General features: G+C 43.8%; 1 protein-coding gene across 1 annotated transcript in view; it reads left to right on the top strand.

Annotated features, from left to right (window-relative positions):
• Positions 1-3,818: 3,818 nt before the first annotated feature.
• Positions 3,819-17,522, top strand: part of LOC111975653 (ecotropic viral integration site 5 protein homolog) — a 68,602-nt gene continuing 54,898 nt past the window's right edge. Inside the window, exon 1 of the mRNA XM_024004139.2 lies at positions 3,819-3,901. The gene's annotated coding sequence lies outside the window, so the exon portion shown is untranslated. The remainder of the gene's footprint in view (positions 3,902-17,522) is intronic.

Below are 17,522 nucleotides of genomic sequence, written 5' to 3'. Positions count from 1 at the left end.
GTTATACATTCCATGGGCAGGATAGAACAGCAACCTCTGGTAAGACACGGGGCTGGGGCCTATGCATATATGTGAACAACAGCTGGTGCACGATATCTAAGGAAGTCTCAAGGTTTTGCTCGCCTGAGGTAGAGTATCTCATGATTAGCTGTAGACCACACTATCTACCTAGAGAGTTTTCATCTGTATTTTTCATAGCTGTCTACATACCACCACAGACTGATGCTGGCACTAAAACCTCGCTCAATGAGCTGTATACCAGCATAACCAAACAGGAAAACGCTCATCCAGAGGCGGTGCTCCTAGTGGCCGGGGACTTTAATGCAGGGAAACTTAAATCAGTTTTACCTCATTTCTGTCAGCATGTTAAATGTGCAACCAGAAGGAAAAAAATTATAGACCACCTTTACTCCACACACAGAGATACAAAGCGTACAAAGCTCTCCCTCGCCCTCCATTTGGTAAATCTGACCATAATTCTATCCTCCTGATTCCTGCTTACAAGCAAAAATTAAAGCAGCAAGCACCAGTGACTCGGTCTATAAAAAAGTTGTCAGATGAAGCAGATGCTAAACTACAGGACTACTTTGCTAGCACAGACTGGAATATGTTTGGGGTTCTTCCGATGGCATTGCGGAGTACACCACATCAGTCGCTGGCTTTATTAATAAGTGCATCAAGGAAGTCATCCCCACAGTGATTGTACGTACATACCCCAACCAGAAGCCATGGATTACAGGCAACATTCGCACTGAGCTAAAGGGTAGAGCTGCCGCTTTCAAGGAGCGGGACTCTAACCCGGAAGTTTATAAGAAATCACACTATGCCCTCCGACGAACCATCAAACAGGCAAAGTGTCAATACAGGACTAAGATCGAATCGTACTACACTGGCTCCGATGATCGTTGGATGTGGCAGGGCTTGCAAACTATTACAGACTACAAAGGGAAGCACAGCCGAGAGCTGCCCAGTGACACGAGCCTACCAGATGAGCTAAATAACTTCTATGCTCGCTTTGAGGCAAGTAACACCGAAACATGCATGAGAGCACCAGCTGTTCCGGACGACTGTGTGATCACGCTCTCCGCAGCCGATGTGAGTAAGACCTTCAAACAGGTCAACATTCACAAGGCCGCAGGGCCAGACGGATTACCAGGACATGTACTCTGAGCATGTGCTGACCAACTGGCAGGTGTCTTCACTGACATTTTATTTATTATTTTATTATTTTTTATTATATATTTTTTTTGCCCTTTTTCTCCTCAATTTTGTGGTATCCAATTGGTAGTTACAGTCTTGTCTCATCGCTGCAACTCCCATATGGACTYGGGAGAGGCGAAGGTTGAGAGCTGTGCGTGCTCTGAAACCGAACCAAGCCGCACTGCTTCATGACACAATGCACACTTAACCCAGAAGCCAGCTGCACCAATGTGTCAGAGGAAACACTGTACACCTGGCGATCGTATCAGTGTGCACCTAGCCCGGGCCCGCCACAGGATTCGCTAGTGCGCCACGGGACAAGGACATGCATGGGGCGGCGCCAATTGTGCGCCGCCCCATGGGTCTCCCGGTCACAGCCGGCTGTGACAGAGCCTGGACTCGAACCCAGAATCTCTAGTGGCACAGCTAGCTCTGCGATGCTGTGCCTTAGACCACTGCAGCACTCGGGAGGCCCTTTCACTGACATTTTCATCCTCTCCCTGTCTGAGTCTGAAATACTACCAACATGCTTCAAGCAGACCACCATAGTCCCCCCTGTGCCCAAGAACACTAATGTAACCTGCCTAAATGATTACCGACCCGTAGCACTCACGTCTGTAGCCATGACATGCTTTGAAAGGCTGGTCATGGCTCACATTAACACCATTACGCCAGAAAGCCTAGACCCACTCCAATTTGCATACCGAACCAACAGACCCATAGATGATTCGATCTCTATCGCACTCCACACTGCCCTTTTACACCTTGACAAAGGGAACACCTATGTGAGAATGCTATTCATTGACTACAGCTCAGCGTTCAACACCATAGTGCCCTCAAAGCTCATCACTAAACTAAGGACCATGGGACTAAACACCTCCCTCTGCAACTTGTTCCTGGACTTCATGACGGGCCGCCCCCCAGGTGGTAAGGGTAGGTAACAACACATCCGCCACGCTGATCCTCAACACAGAGGCACCTCAGGAGTGCGTGCTCAGCCCCCTCCTGTACTCCCTGTTCACTCATGACTGCACGGCCAGGCACGCAACACCATCATTAAATTTGCTGATGACACAACAGTGGTAGGCCTGATCACCGACAACGATGAGACAGCCTATAGGGAGGAGGTCAGAGACCTGACCGTGTGGTGCATGGACAACAACCTCTCCCTCAATGTGATCAAGACAAAGGAGATGAATGTGGACTACAGGAAAAGGAGGACCGAGCACGCCCCCAACCTCATCGACGGGGCTGTAGTGGAGCAGGTTGAGAGCTTCAAGTTCCTTGGTGTCCACATCACCAACAAACTAACATCACCAACCACACCAACACAGTCGTGAAGAGGGCACGACAAAACCTATTCCCCCTCAGGAGACTGAAAAGATTTGGCATGGGTCTTCAGATCCTCAAAAGGTTTTACAGCTGCACCATCGAGAGCATCTTGACGGGTTGCATCACTGCCTGGTATGGCAACTGCTCGGTGTCCGACCGCAAGGCACTACAGAGGGTAGTGCGTACGGCTCAGTACATCACYGGGGCCAAGCTTCCTGCCATCCAGGACCTGTATCTATGCATAGTCACTTTAATAACTCTACCACCATTGACATATTACCTCAATTACCTAGACACCGGTGCCCCAGCACATGACTCTGTACCGGTACCCCCTGTATATTGCCCCGATATTGTTATTTACTGCTGCTCTTGAACTATTTGTTATTCTTATCTCTTACTTTTGAAATATATTTTTGTTGGTATTTTCTTAAAACTGCATTGTTGGTTAAGGGCTTGTAAGTAAGCATTTTACTTTAAGGTCTACACCTGTTGTATTCGGCGCATGTGACAAATACAATTTGATTCGATTTATATTGTATATATGATATTGTTTAGATTCTTTTTAATGATATGAAAAGTATCAAACAGAATTATCAAATGGGTCTATATTTAAGCAATCAGGCACGAGGAGGTGTAGTATGTGGCCAATACAGCCCTTAGCCCTTATATTGGCCATATATCACAAACCCCCGAGGTGCCTTATTGCTATTATAAACTGGTTACCAACGTAATTAGAGCAGAAAAAATAAATGTTTTGTCATACCCGTGGTATATGGTCTCATATACCACAGCTGTCAGCCAATCAGCATTCAGGGCTCGAACCACCCAGTTTATGATCTCTGATAGTGTATTTTGTTGTGTGCTGACAAGAAATAATAGACATGAACTTGATACATTTTTCAAAAGTCTGTTGACAAAAACCTAGCTATAGCTGATGGAGTTTATAAAGAGGTCAAAGAGTTGATCAAGGAACTTGAAGGTTTGTTATTTAAACCACTATAGCTAAGTGTATGGTAATAAAATAAACAGTAGATGGCAGTAGTAGTGTACTATTTTTCGGTAGTTGGGTTTTTGAGGTCGACTGACGTGACGCATGCTCTGTACCGTGGATGTAAACATTGGAGCTGCCCTTTTGTTGGCACGAGCTGGCTGTCGATTTGTGTACACGTAGTCTGCTCGATGGGTTGGTTGGACGTGGAGCTGTTGCCTGGTGGAATCAGCTAGCTAACTAGCAGACTCGGCCTAAAAATAAATCCGAAACTAGGCTATTGAACTTGTTTAAATTCAATTGCGCAAGTCTGTGCAGTTGTACTTTGGTCAATGGAAAGTTAATGTTTATCTCTCAGGATTGAAAACGCGACTAGGCACGGTAAGCACGGTTCAGACTTTTTTTTATGAGCAAGGAGCTGTTGCTTTGGCTAACTAGCTAGCTAGCTAACGTTAAAGTGTTTGGAAATAGCCTGGAGCTAATCATGTGTTTGGTATGTTGATATATAGGGCACTGTATTTCAGTTAGGCTTTTTATGTCGCTAAATAGGTAGTTGTTTGGGTATTACAACAAGCTAAGCTAGCAATCTAACTAACGTTAGCAACTTTCATAAGCTGTTTGTTCATCGAATATATGCACAACGTTTAGCTATGAATTCATAAATCATTGCTAGTTGAACTTCATGCAAAATGTTTACTGAATCCTGTAGCCATCCAATGAACTTTAACAGAAAGTTAGTTTTAATGTGGACAGCTAACAAACTCACGCCTCATTTATAATGACTAGAAAAAAMCCCGTTAAACACATTTCAGTTGCTGTAAGTTAGTTACGTTTTACTGTCATAGTAACGTTAACGTTAGTCACACAATGGTGGAACTGAAATGTTTTATTTGCTAATCGTTTTACACTTTCGAGACAGCATATCTAGTTGAAGATAATGTTTCTAGTCCACCACAGTCAATTTCCATGTGAGGTCTTTTAAATTATTCAAATGAGGGTTTCCTGGATGACAAACTCCTGTAATTTAAGTAATTGGCTGAGAGATAGAACTGCAACTGTTACCTCTACTGTACAGCCATCCAATTATTTGTGTACAGTGATAAATAAGTCAGTGTCAGTTGGGCCAGCCAAGGACATTGATTTTCCATTCGCCTTTTCTTAGCTTGTTTACTTTTCATGGAATGTAAGCACACCAAGGAATTTTCATCATAGGTGCTAGATGAAATCCTTGCTGAAATGTTTCTATAACCCCCACTGTTTCCATCTGAGCCTTGGAAGTAAACATAGCTGCACTCTCACTATGCAGGAACCCTCCTCAACCCTAGCTCTCTGGTATGTCCCATATTTGCTAAATGTTGCACTACTTTGACCAGAAACCTATGGTCTAAAGTAGTGGAATATTTAGAGAATAGGGTGCAATTTGGGACGCAGTGGGTGCTGAAGATCCCCTTTCATCATGATCCACTTAACTGCTGATCCAGGCATGCAGTCATCTGTTGCTATGCTGGGTGTTAGCTAGTAATGCTGTAGCTAGCTGACACACGTTTCTTCCTCCTTTTTCATATCACTGATCGACTAAAGACAAAAAATATCTCCCTCCCTATTATACCACTTCGTAGCTTAGACCTAGCCTAGTTGATAACACTAGGAAACTACTCCTCACAGGCACACCTGTTTTTAGACATTAAGGTTAAGCGCTTCGTAATACAATCACATGCTGGTCTGTCCTGCTGTCTCACAGTCCAGGCCAGACATTCATGCCATGTAACCTCAGTGATTTCTTGGCTTGTTTGTTGGCTAGGAGGAGTAGTGGGGAGAAGAGATTAACACCGGGATCCCGGGAGAGGGACAACTCTTCATATTTCCCGAAAAAATTAAATGACAAGACACAGGAAATTAGTTTACATTTTCCACCAATGTAGCAYTAATGTAATTCCACAAAATAGCAGCAGATTGGCAAAAAAGAAAACTGCACATCTAAACAGGTTGTTACATGGACGCGTTTAGACTAGAGTATTTGCTTCACACAATGAACACGCATAATTGACAATGCCGGACTGCACACAAGACCCGAATGCAGTTTAGCGTTCTAATCAGAACTGAAAATTCAACCCCAGTTCAACCCAAGCCCGGTGACCTGAAGCCTGAGCCCAGGCCTGGCCTGGCCTGAGATCACAGAAATTAAATGAGCCTGAACCTGGAAAAAAAGAAAATAAAGATTTCTACATAACAGTAGGCTATATTTATTTAAACTGGTATTGAGAACAGCGCTGCGGAGTGAGGCAACAGTCATTGGGCCTAGAAAAAGTGGAAAACTCACCTTAGTTATAGTTAACTGAGGATGAAAATATTGGAATAAAGTAGGCTAATGCAATTGAAGGCGTGTCAAATTCTTGTTTGTACTGAAACTCCCAAAGTCATATCCAACCGTTATACTCATTTTAAAGCAATAGTCGTATGTGGTCACCTAGATGAKCATTTCAGCACCGTTTTGATTGGGACTGTGCCATCACACTGCTTTGAGACGAGTGGGGGACTTGTCTAGATCAATCAATGTCAGATTTTTGTTTTCACTGAATCTCCGTTTGGATATTTTGTAACAATTATGCTGGGGATATCAAATCAAACTTTTTGTCACGTATGCAGATTTTTTAAATTTCACCTTTATTTAACCAGGTAGGCCAGTTGAGAACAAGTTCTCATTTATAACTGCGACCTGGCCAAGATAAAGCAAAGCAGTGCGACCAAAAACAACAACACAGAGTTACACATGGGTTAAACAAACGTACAGTCAATAACACAATAGAAAGCTCGGTATACAGTGTGTGCAAATGAAGTAAGGAGGTAAGGCAATAAATAGGCAAATAGTGGCAAAGTAATTACAATTTAGCAATTTACACTGGAGTGATTTATATGTGCAGGTAGAAATACTGGTGTGCAAAAGAGCAGAAAAACAAATATGGGGATGAGGTAGGCAGTTGGTTGGATGGGCTATTTACAGATGGGCTGTGTACAGCTGCAGCGATCGGTAAGCTGCTCTGACAGCTGACGCTTAAAGTTAGTGAGGAAGATATGAGTCTCCAGCTTCAGTGATTTTGCAATTCGTTCCAGTCATTGGCAGCAGAGAACTGGAAGGAAAGGGGGCCAAAGGAAGTGTTGGCTTTGGGGATGATCAGTGAAATATACCTGCTGGAGCGTGTGCTACTGTTGGGTGTTGCTGTGGTGACCAGTGAGCTGAGATAAGGCGGAGCTTCACCTACCAAGGACTTAGATAACCTGGAGCCAGTGAATTTGGTGACAAATGTAGCGAGGACCAGCCAGCGAGAGCATAAAGGTCGCAGTGTTGGGTMGTATATGGGGCTTTGGTGACAAAACGGATGGCACTGTAATAGACTGCATCCAATTTGTTGAGTAGAGTGTTGGAGGCTATTTTGTAAATGACATCGCCGAAGTCGAGGATCGTTAGGATGGTCAGTTTTACGAGGGTATGTTTGGCAGCATGACTGAAGGAGGCTTTGTTACGAAATAGGAAGCTGATTCTAGATTTAACTTTGGATTGGAGATGCTTAACAGCTTCTAACCCCAAGCCATAAGACTGCTGAACAATTAATGGAATGGCCACCGGACTATTACATTGACCCCACCACTCCATTTGTTTTGTACACTGCTCGCTGTTTATTATCTATGCCGTCACTTCACCCCTACCTACATGTATAAATTCCCTCAACTAACCTGTACCCCCGCACACTGACTCGGTACTGGTACCCCCTGTATATAGCCTCATTATTGTTATATTATTGTGTTACTTACTTCTTTTTATTTTTTATTTTAAGTACTGTAGTTTATTTGGTAAATATTTTCTTAACTCTTCTTGAACTGCACTGTTGGTTAATGGCTTGTAAGTAAGCATTTCACGGTAAGGTCTACATTTTTTGTATCCACGGAGAATGAGTACCTCCTCCCAGCTGCCCACTGCACTGAGACTATGAAACACTGTCACCACTGATAAATCCACGATAATTGAGAATTTCAATAAGCATTTCTCTACGGCTGGCCATGCTTTCCACCTGGCTACCCTAACCCCGGCCAACAGCTCTGCACCCCCGTAGCAACTGGCCCAACCCCCCCCCCCCACCCCGCTTCTCCTTCACCAGAATCGCTTCTCCTTCACCCAAATCCAGACAGCTGACGTTCTGAAAGAGCTGCAAAATCTGGATCCTGACAAATCAGCTGGGGTACAGTCTGGACCCTCCCTTCCTAAAAGTATCTGCCACTATTGTTGCAACCCCTATTACTAGTCTGTTCAACCTTTCATATCCTCAGAGTCCTAAAGATTGGAAAGCTGCCGCAGTCATCATCCTCCTCAAAGGGGGAGACACTCTAGACCCAAACTGTTACAGACCTATATCCATCCTGCACTGCCTTTCTAAAGTCTTCGAAAGCCAAGTGAACAAACAGATCACCGACCATTTCAAATCCCACCGTACCTTCTCCACTATGCAATCTGGTTTCTGAGCTGGTCACAGGTGCACCTCGGCACGCTCAAGGTCCTAAAAGATATCATAACCGCCATCGATAAAAGACAGTACTGTGCAGCCGTCTTCATTGACCTGCCCAAGGCTTTCGACTCTGTCAGTCACCGTATTCTTATCGGCAGACTCAACAGCCTTGGTTTCTCAAATGACTGCCTCGCCTGGTTCACTAACTACTTCTCAGATAGAGTTCAATGTGTAAAATCGGTGGGCCTGTTGTCCGGACCTCTGCAGTCTCTATGTGGATGCCACAGGGTTCAATTCTCGGGCCGACTCATTTCTCTGTATATATCAATGATGTCGCTCTTGCTGGGGGTGATTTCTTTCATCCACCTCTACACAGACGACACCATTCTGTATACATCTGGCCCTTCTTTGGACACCTCCAAATGAGCTTCAATGCCATACAACACTCCATACGTGGCATCCAACTGCTCTTAAACGCTAGTAAACAGAAATGCATGCTCTTCAACCAATTGCTGCCCGCACCCACCCGTCCGACCAGCATCACTACTCTGGAAGGTTCTGACTTAGAATATGTGGACAACTATAAATACCTAGGTGTCTGGCTAGACTGTAAACTCTCCTTCCAGACTCACATTAAGGAGCCTTTTGGTCCTAGTCTTGGCTCTCCGGTTAGCTAAATTGAGGTGAGTGCTAATGATCGTCTTTATTCTAGTTTGCTCATAAATTAGCTGATCAGAACATTTAGCATGCAATAATGTAGCCCAAATCATGTGCATTATGCGTCTATTGACTCCTGTACTAGCCTTTATATAGAGCCTTGGCTATTTTCCTATCGTCTCAATCTTTTTTGAAACCCAAAATCCTGACTCATGTCTCACATGAAAATTCCTTACTTTATTCTGTAATCCATAGGTTGCATTATCAACGCACGTCTCGCCTTAAGCATGTCAAAATACTGCTAAAACATTTCCTTCCGCTTCTCTGTCTGTCCTGTATTGCTGCCGGTATGAGAGCTTCAGTAGAGAATGTGTGATCAATAAACAGGATGATATTAAAACAATTTCCTCTCTCCATGTCTCCGTTATTCATGGGCTGATCTGTTATCTGGTTTATCATCAGCTCCATTTGGCCAAATAGGAGAGATTCTGTCATTCATTGGAGGTTATCTAGCAAGCTTTGCATGATTTCGACAACGCTATAGCCTTCTCGGGTGCGTCCTGAGCGCACTCTGTGTCGAGATGCTGAGTTAATTGAGGAACATAACGCTCTGAATTTATGAACTGCCTGTTTCGCAATTCACAATGTCATTGGTTGATCAAAGTTACTCTCATTACTAAATATCAGTTTCACTTGCTGTGAAATCTTTACATAGATGCCAAGCCGAAGGTGGCGCAGCACCCATCTTAAGAAAACCCTGGCATAGTGACCATATCTTGCTTTTAAATGCTTAAAATGGGCACTTTGATTTTTGCAGTATTTCATGAGACTCTCGGGAGAAATATGAATTATTCCCTGTATTGAAACTTGTTAGATTTTATGGAAAATATTTATCCCTAGTGGGGAGTGTGACTTGAGATTTGAATCACACCACTGAGACTGAGCTTGTGGAGGACTGGCTTGTCTGTACTCACCACCATGACACTTTGTTCTTTGTTCTATGACAGAGAGCTCCCCTCTTCATTCTTGTCTAACCGTAAACCATATAGAGTAAACTACAGGGATGGCACAATCCACATGAGTCAAAGGTGTGATTTAGCAGAGAACTGAAAAAATAAGAGGCTTCACAAATCACATTTACAGCTAATTCAATTCCTTTGTAGTGTTCATTTTCTCAACATCATAGTGTGTGGATGTGTTGTCATAAAATCAGTTGTCAGCCTTTAGACATCAACATGGGAATACTGTTGTAGGCCACGTGTAAATTGTCTAGCCTAGGCTTTTCAATTGAATACCAGCTTACCGTGTAACGGTTATTGCATTGTACATTGAGAAAAGAACCTCAGAGGCCATCTGAAAATACTGAATGTACACTGCACCAATCTGAGATGCCCTCTGTTTGAACTGAAAGGCCTTTATTCTCACACATGGGAGAGAGTGTGCTTTTTCTGGCAGCACCCCCTTTCCCATAGAACCCTCTCAGACAACAGCAAATGGAATGTACAGTGGCAAGAAAAAGTATGTGAACCCTTTGGAATTAACTGGATTTCTGCATAAATTGGTCATTAAATTTGATCTGATCTTCGTCTAAGTCACAACCATTGAAAAACACAGTGTGCTTAAACTAATAACACACAAATTATTGTATTTTTCTTGTCTATATTGAATACATCATTTAAACTTTCACAGTATACGTTGGGATAAGTATGTGAACCCCTAGGCTAATGACTTCTCCAAAAGCTAATTGGAGTCAGGAGTCAGCTAACCTGGAGTCCAATCAATGAGACGAGATTGGAGATGTTGGTTAGAGCTGCCCTGCCCTATAAAAACAAAATGTGAGTTTGCTATTCACAAGAAGCATTGCCTGATGTGAACCATGCCTTGAACAAAAGAGATCTCAAAAGACCTAAGATTAAGAATTGTTGACTTTCATAAAGCTTGGAAAGGGTTACAGAAGTATCTCTAAAAGCCTTGATGTTTATTAGTTCACGGTAAGACAAATTGTCTATAAATGGAGAAAGTTCAGCGCTGTTGCTACTCTCTCTTGGAGTGGTGGTCCTGTAAAGATGACTGCAAGAGCACAGCGCAGAATGGTCACTGAGGTTAAGAAGAATCCTAGAGTGTCAGCTAAAGACTTATAGAAATCTCTGGACCATGCTAACATTTCTGTTGATGAGTTTACAATATGTAAAAAACTAAACAAGAAGGGTGTTCATGGGAGGACACCACGGAAGAAGCCACTGCTGTCCAAAGAATAATTACTGCACATCTGAGGTTCGCAAAAGAGCACCTGGATGTTCCACAGCGCTACTGGCAAAATATTCTGTGGATAGATTCAACTGAAGTTGAGTTGTTTGGAAGGAACACACAACACTGTGTGGAGAAAAAAGGCACAGCACACCAACATCAAAACCTCATCCCCACTGTAAATTACGGTGGCGGGAGCATCATGGTTTAGGGCCTGGACAGCTTGCTATCATCGACAGAAAAGTTTATCAAGACATTTTGCAGGAGAATGTAGGGCTATCTGTCTGCCAATTGAAGCTTAACTGAAGTTAGGTGACAACGACAAACACAGAAATAAATCAACAACAGAATGGCTTCAACAGAAGAAAATACGTATTCATGAGTCCTGACCTCAACCTAATTGAGATGCGGTGGCATGACCTCGAGCGGTTCATACCGTACATCCCAATAATATTGCCGAACTGATATAGAATGGTCAAAAATTCCTACTGACTTGTGCAGGTCTGATCCTCAACTACAGAAAATGTTTGAGGTTATTGCTGCAAAAAGGAGGGTCAACCAGTTATTAAATCCAAGGGTTCACATACTTTTCCCACCCTGCTCTGTGAATGTTTACACGGTGGTCAGTAAAGACATGAAAACGTATGATTGTTTGTGTTATTAGTTTAAGCAGACTGTTTGTTTGTCTTGTGGCTTAGATGAAGATCAGATCAAATTGTATGGCAAATTTATGCAGAACTGGAGGTAAATCCAAAGGGTTTCTTGCCACTGTAGTACGTTCTCTGAAGGTGGCCCACATTTTAAAATTGTTTTCTAATCTCCCTACTGTGCCACACTGCGATTAGAGTTCTTATCGTGTGGAGTAGAGAAAGTATGTTTGTGTGCAGGTGCAATACAAATAATATTCTGTTCTCTTTTCTTTTCTCATCCAGAAGTGACAGCAATGGAGTAAAGTAAAACGTTGATTTTCCTCAACTTTTTTCAGTAAATAAGCATATGATAATTCACAGCATGTCAGGGCTCTACATTGACTTTTTTTTATTTTTAAGGATCACGTGTGCGCCTAAGTAGGAGCACAGAAAGAAATTGAGGAGCACAATGAAAAATATTTGTGGTAACAAGCCGTTTTCTTTGTCGTAATGGTGCAAGCGTGACGGTCACGAATCTGCATTCTGTGTATTCTCCATGGCACTCAGGGGCTGCAGTACAGTGTCATTGCCACAATTATCATCTGGGTGATTTTTGTTTTCTAGGTGAACTGGTGCTCCTAAATAAAAATTCTAGGTCGCACAGCAGAATATTTAGGAGCATATGGGAGTAAAATGGTCGCGCGGTAGAGCCCTGCATTTAATTAGTTAGGAAAATAGGCTTAATTGATAGCTGGATTTGTTTTACGTTGGAGAAAACATAAGGGAAATACTGCTTTTCAAGGCTTATCCCTATATAGTGCACTGTATAGGGAATAGGGTGCCATTCGGGATGCATGGGGGTGGTATAGTAGAGCCTGGCTTTTTAGTGAGACACCGATTGATGCCTGGGTAACACCTGCCTGTGTAACATGAAAGGAAACAAACTAAAACAGACGCCACAAATGTTCTATCTAAATTCAGATAGATATATTGATAGAGATATCTATCTCCGCAAAAAAAGAAACGTCCTCTCACTGTCAACTGCGTTTATTTTCAGCAAACTTAGTGTAAATATTTGTGTGAACATGACAAGATTCAACAACTGAGACACAAACTGAACAAGTTCCACAGACATGTGACTAACAGAAATTGAATAATGTGTACCTGAACAAAGTAACAGTATCAGGTCAACAGGTCAAAATCAAAAGTAACAGTATCTGGTGTGGCCACCAGCTACATTAAGTACTGCAGTGGATCTCCTCCTCATGGACTGCACCAGATTTGCCAGTTCTTGCTGTGAGATGTTACCCCACTCTTCCACCAAGGCACCTGCAAGTTCCCGGATATTTCTTGGGAGAATGGCCCTAGCCCTCACCCTCCGATCCAACAGGTCCCAGGCGTGCTCAATGGGATTGAGATCCACGCTCTTCGCTGGCCATGGCAGAACACTGACATTCCTGTCTTGCAGGAAATCATGCACAGAATGAGCAGTATGGCTGGTGCCATTGTCATGCTTGAGGGTCATGTCAGGATGAGCCTGCAGAAAGGGTACCACATGAGGGAGGAGGATGTCTTCCCTGTAACGCACAACGTTTAGATTGCCTGCAATGACAACAAGCTCAGTCCGATGATGCTGTGACACACCGCCCCAGACCATGACGGACCCTCCACCTCCAAATCGATCCCGCTCCAGAGTACAGGCCTCAGTGTACCGCTCATTCCTTCGACGATAAACACGAATCTGACCATCACCCCTGGTGAGACAAAACCGTGACTCGTCAGTGAAGAGCACTTTTTGCCAGTGCTGTCTGGTCCAGCGACGGTGGGTTTATGCCCATAGACGACGTTCTTGCCGGTGATGTCTGGTGAGGACCTGCCTTACAACAGGCCTACAAGTCCTCAGTCCAGTCTCTCTCAGCCTATTGCGGACAGTCTGAGCACTGATGGAGGAATTGTGCGTACCTGGTGTAACTCGGGCAGTTGTTGTTGCAATTCTGTACCTGTCCCGCAGGTGTGGTGTTCGGATGTACCGATCCTGTGCAAGTGTTACACGTGGTCTGCCACTGCAAGGACGATTAACTGTCCGTCCTGTCTCCCTGTAGCGCTGTCTTAGGCGTCTCACGGTACGGACATTGCAATTTCTTACCCTGGCCACATCTGCAGTCCTCATGCTTCCTTGCAGCATGCCTAAGGCACGTTCGCGCAGATGAGCAAGGACCCTGGGCATCTTTCTTTTGGTGTTTTTCAGTCAGTAGAAAGGCCTCTTTAGTGTCCTAAGTTTTCATAACTGTGACCTTAATTGCCTACCGTCTGTAAGCTGTTAGTGTCTTAATGACCGTTCCACAGGTGCATGTTCATTAATTGTTTATGGTTCATTGAACAAGCATGGGGAACAGTGTTTAAACCCTTTTACAAGGAAGATCTGTGAAGTTATTTGGATTTTTACAAATTATCTTTGAATGACAGGATCCTGAAAAAGGGACGTTTCTTTTTTCTTTGTTGCTGAGTTAAACGTGGTGTGTGTGTGTACATTTGAAGTCGGAAGTTTACATACACTAAGGTTGGAGTCATTAAAACTCGTTTTTCAACCACTCCACAAATTTCTTGTTAACAAACTATACTTTTGGCAAGTCAGTTTTGACATCTACTATGTGCATGACACAAGTAATTTTTTCAACAATTGTTTACAGACAGATTATTTAACTTATAATTCACTGTATCTCAATTCCAGTGGGTCAGAAGTTTACATACACTAAGTTGACTGTGGCTTTAAACAGCTTGGAAAATTCCAGAAAATGTCATGGGTTTAGAAGCTTCTGATAGGCTAATTGACATAATTTGAGTCAATTGGAGGTGTACCTGTGGATGTATTTCAAGGCCGACCTTCAAACTCAGTGCCTCTTTGCTTGACATCATGAGAAAATCAAAAGAAATCAGCAAAGACCTCAGATTTTTTTTCTGCAGACGTCCAAGTCTGGTTCATCCTTGGGAGCAATTTCCAACCGCCTGAAGGTACCACGTTCATCTGTACAAACAATAGTACGCAAGTATAAACCCCATGGGACAACGCGTTCTGTCTCCAAGAGATGAACGTACTTTGGTGCAAGAAGTGCATATCAATCCCAGAACAAGGACCTTGTGAAGATGCTGGAGGGAACCGGTACAAAAGTATCTATATCCACAGTAAAACGAGTCCTGTATCGACATAACCTGAAAGGCCGCTCAGCAAGGAAGAAGCCACTGCTCCAAAACCGGCATAAAAAAGCCAGACTACGGTTTGCAACTGCACATGGGGACAAAGATTGTACTATTTGGAGAAATGTCCTCTGGTCTGATGAAACAAAAATAGAACTGTTTGGCCATAATGACCATTGTTATGTTTGGAGGAAAAAGGGGGAGGCTTGCATCCGAAGAACACCATCCCTATCGTGAAGCACGGGGGTGGCAGCATCATGTTGTGGGGTTGCTTTGCTGCAGGAGGGACTGGTGCACTTCACAAATAAATGGCATCATGAGGTATGAAATGATGTGGATGTATTGAAGCAACATCTCTAGACATCAGTCAGTAAGTTAAAGCTTGGTCGCAAATGGGTCTTCCAAATGGACAATGACCCCAAGCACACTTCACAAAGTTGTGGCAAAATGGCTTAAGGACAACAAAGTCAAGATATTGGAGTGGCCATCACAAAGCCCTGACCTCAATCCCATAGACATTTGTGGGCAGAACTGAGAAAGTGTGTGTGAGCAAGGAGGCCTACAAACCTGACTCAGTTCACACAGTTCTGTCAGGAGGAATGGGCCAAAATTCACCCAACTTTATATGTGTGTGTGTGTGTTTAACATCTGCAGGCTATAAATAGTTCATTATTAGGGTCCTTAACATAGCCTAGATATAGGTCGACCGATTAATGGAACGGGCGATTTAATTAGTCCCAATTTTCAAGTTTTCAAACAATCGGAAATCGGTATTTTTGACACCGATTTGGACGATTTTTATTTTAAAACTTTTTTTGACATTTATTTAACTAGGCAAGTCAGTTAAGAACACTTCTTATTTCAATGACGGCCTAGGAACGGTGGGTTAACTTCTTGCCGCACGGATCCCTTTACAGGGAATTTTCCTAAACAACCGCTGAATTTGAATCCAACTATTGAATCCAAGATGGCGTAGCAGTCGGACGTGTGTTTGTCTTGTCCCGTGTAAATAGTCCTCGTATTTTTCGTATACATTTCGTATATATTTTAATTTCACTTTCCATCTAGGAACTGAATATACATTCCTACATTCCGCCTCACCCAATGTGGTACGGACCTGCTATTTTTTATACTTTAGAACCGTAACCCCAATCAGAACCTAGCCAGATAACTAGCTAGTAGTCAGTTAGCACTGCTGCGGTCTTCACCCTTAACTCGGACACAGCCAGCTTCAGCTCGGGCCAATACCTGCCAGTCTGCAAGCGCGATATCAACCCAGAGCATATAGGACTGCTTTTCTCTACACATCACAGGGATTCCTGACGCAAGCTCTGGACAATTCACAGCCGTATCATACAGCTAGCTAGCTGCAACCGAGTGGCTACTACTGGCTAACACCTCTGTCCCGAAGCAAGCACCAGTTAGCCTTGAGCTAGCCTCGAGCTAGGCCCATCTGCCGGCTAGCCGAAGAGGTCTACCAGCGAATTCTTGGGCTACAATACCTCTTTTGCCAATTGGACTGGACTTTTTTTTGCCGACACAGAGCCCTGACAATCCATCACAACTGGTCTAAATCAGCTACAGGCTGCCCCTGGACACTATGATCACTTGGCTACATAGCTGATGCCTGCGTGTGACTGTCCATTAATTCACGGTACTCCAATTCTGTTTATTTGTGTTTTATCTGTCGGCTCTGTGCTTTAACTCAGGATCTGTGTGTAGTTAATCCGACCCTCTCTCCTAGTCGTCGCCATTTTTACCTGTTGTTGCTGTGTTAGACTAGCACCCTGTTATTGCTGCTGTTATCTTACTGTTGTTTAGCTAGCTCTCCCAATCAAGACCTGCAATCACTTTATGCCTTATTGTATGTCTCTCTCAAATATCAATATGCCTTGCATACTGTTGTTCAGGCTAGTTATCATTATCATTGTTTTGGTTTGCAATGACCCCGTAGTTCCACTCTCCGTACCTCTGATACTCCTTTGTCCACCCCCCCACATGCGGTGACCTCACCCATTGAGACCAGCATGTCCAGAGATACAACCTCTCTTATCATCACCCAGTGCCTGGGCTTGCCTCCGCTGTACCCGTGCCCACCATACCCCAGTCTGCACATTATGCCCAGAATCTATTCTACCACGCCCATAAATCTGCTCCTTTTATTCTTTGTCCCCACGCTCTAGGCGACCAGTTTTGATAGCCTTTAGCCGCACCCTCATCCTACATACTCCTCTGTTCCTGGGTGATGTGGAGGTAAACCCAGGCCCTGCATGTCCCCAGTCACCCTCATTTGTTGACTTCTGTGATCGAAAAAGCCTTGCCTCATGCATGTCAACATCGAAGCCTCCTCCTAAGTTTGCCTTACTCACCGCTTTAGCACACTCTGCCAACCATTTACATTTACATTTACATTTACATTTAAGTCATTTAGCAGACGCTCTTATCCAGAGCGACTTACAAATTGGTGCATTCACCTTATGATATCCAGTGGAAACAACCACTTTACAATAGTGCATCTAACTCTTTTAAGGGGGGGTTAGAAGGATTACTTTATCCTATCCTAGGTATTCCTTAAAGAGGTGGGGTTTCAGGTGTCTCCGGAAGGTGGTGATTGACTCCGCTGACCTGGCGTCGTGAGGAGTTTGTTCCAACCATTGGGGTGGCAGAGCAGCGAACAGTTTTGACTGGGCTGAGCGGGAACTGTACTTCCTCAGAGGTAGGAGGCGAGCAGGCAGAGGTGGAATGAACGCAGTGCCCTTGTTGGGTGTAGGGCCT

Source organism: Salvelinus sp. IW2-2015, linkage group LG16, assembly GCF_002910315.2.
Source record: "Salvelinus sp. IW2-2015 linkage group LG16, ASM291031v2, whole genome shotgun sequence".
NCBI lineage: Eukaryota > Metazoa > Chordata > Actinopteri > Salmoniformes > Salmonidae > Salvelinus > Salvelinus sp. IW2-2015.
This window is presented reverse-complemented; position numbering and strand designations above follow the sequence as displayed.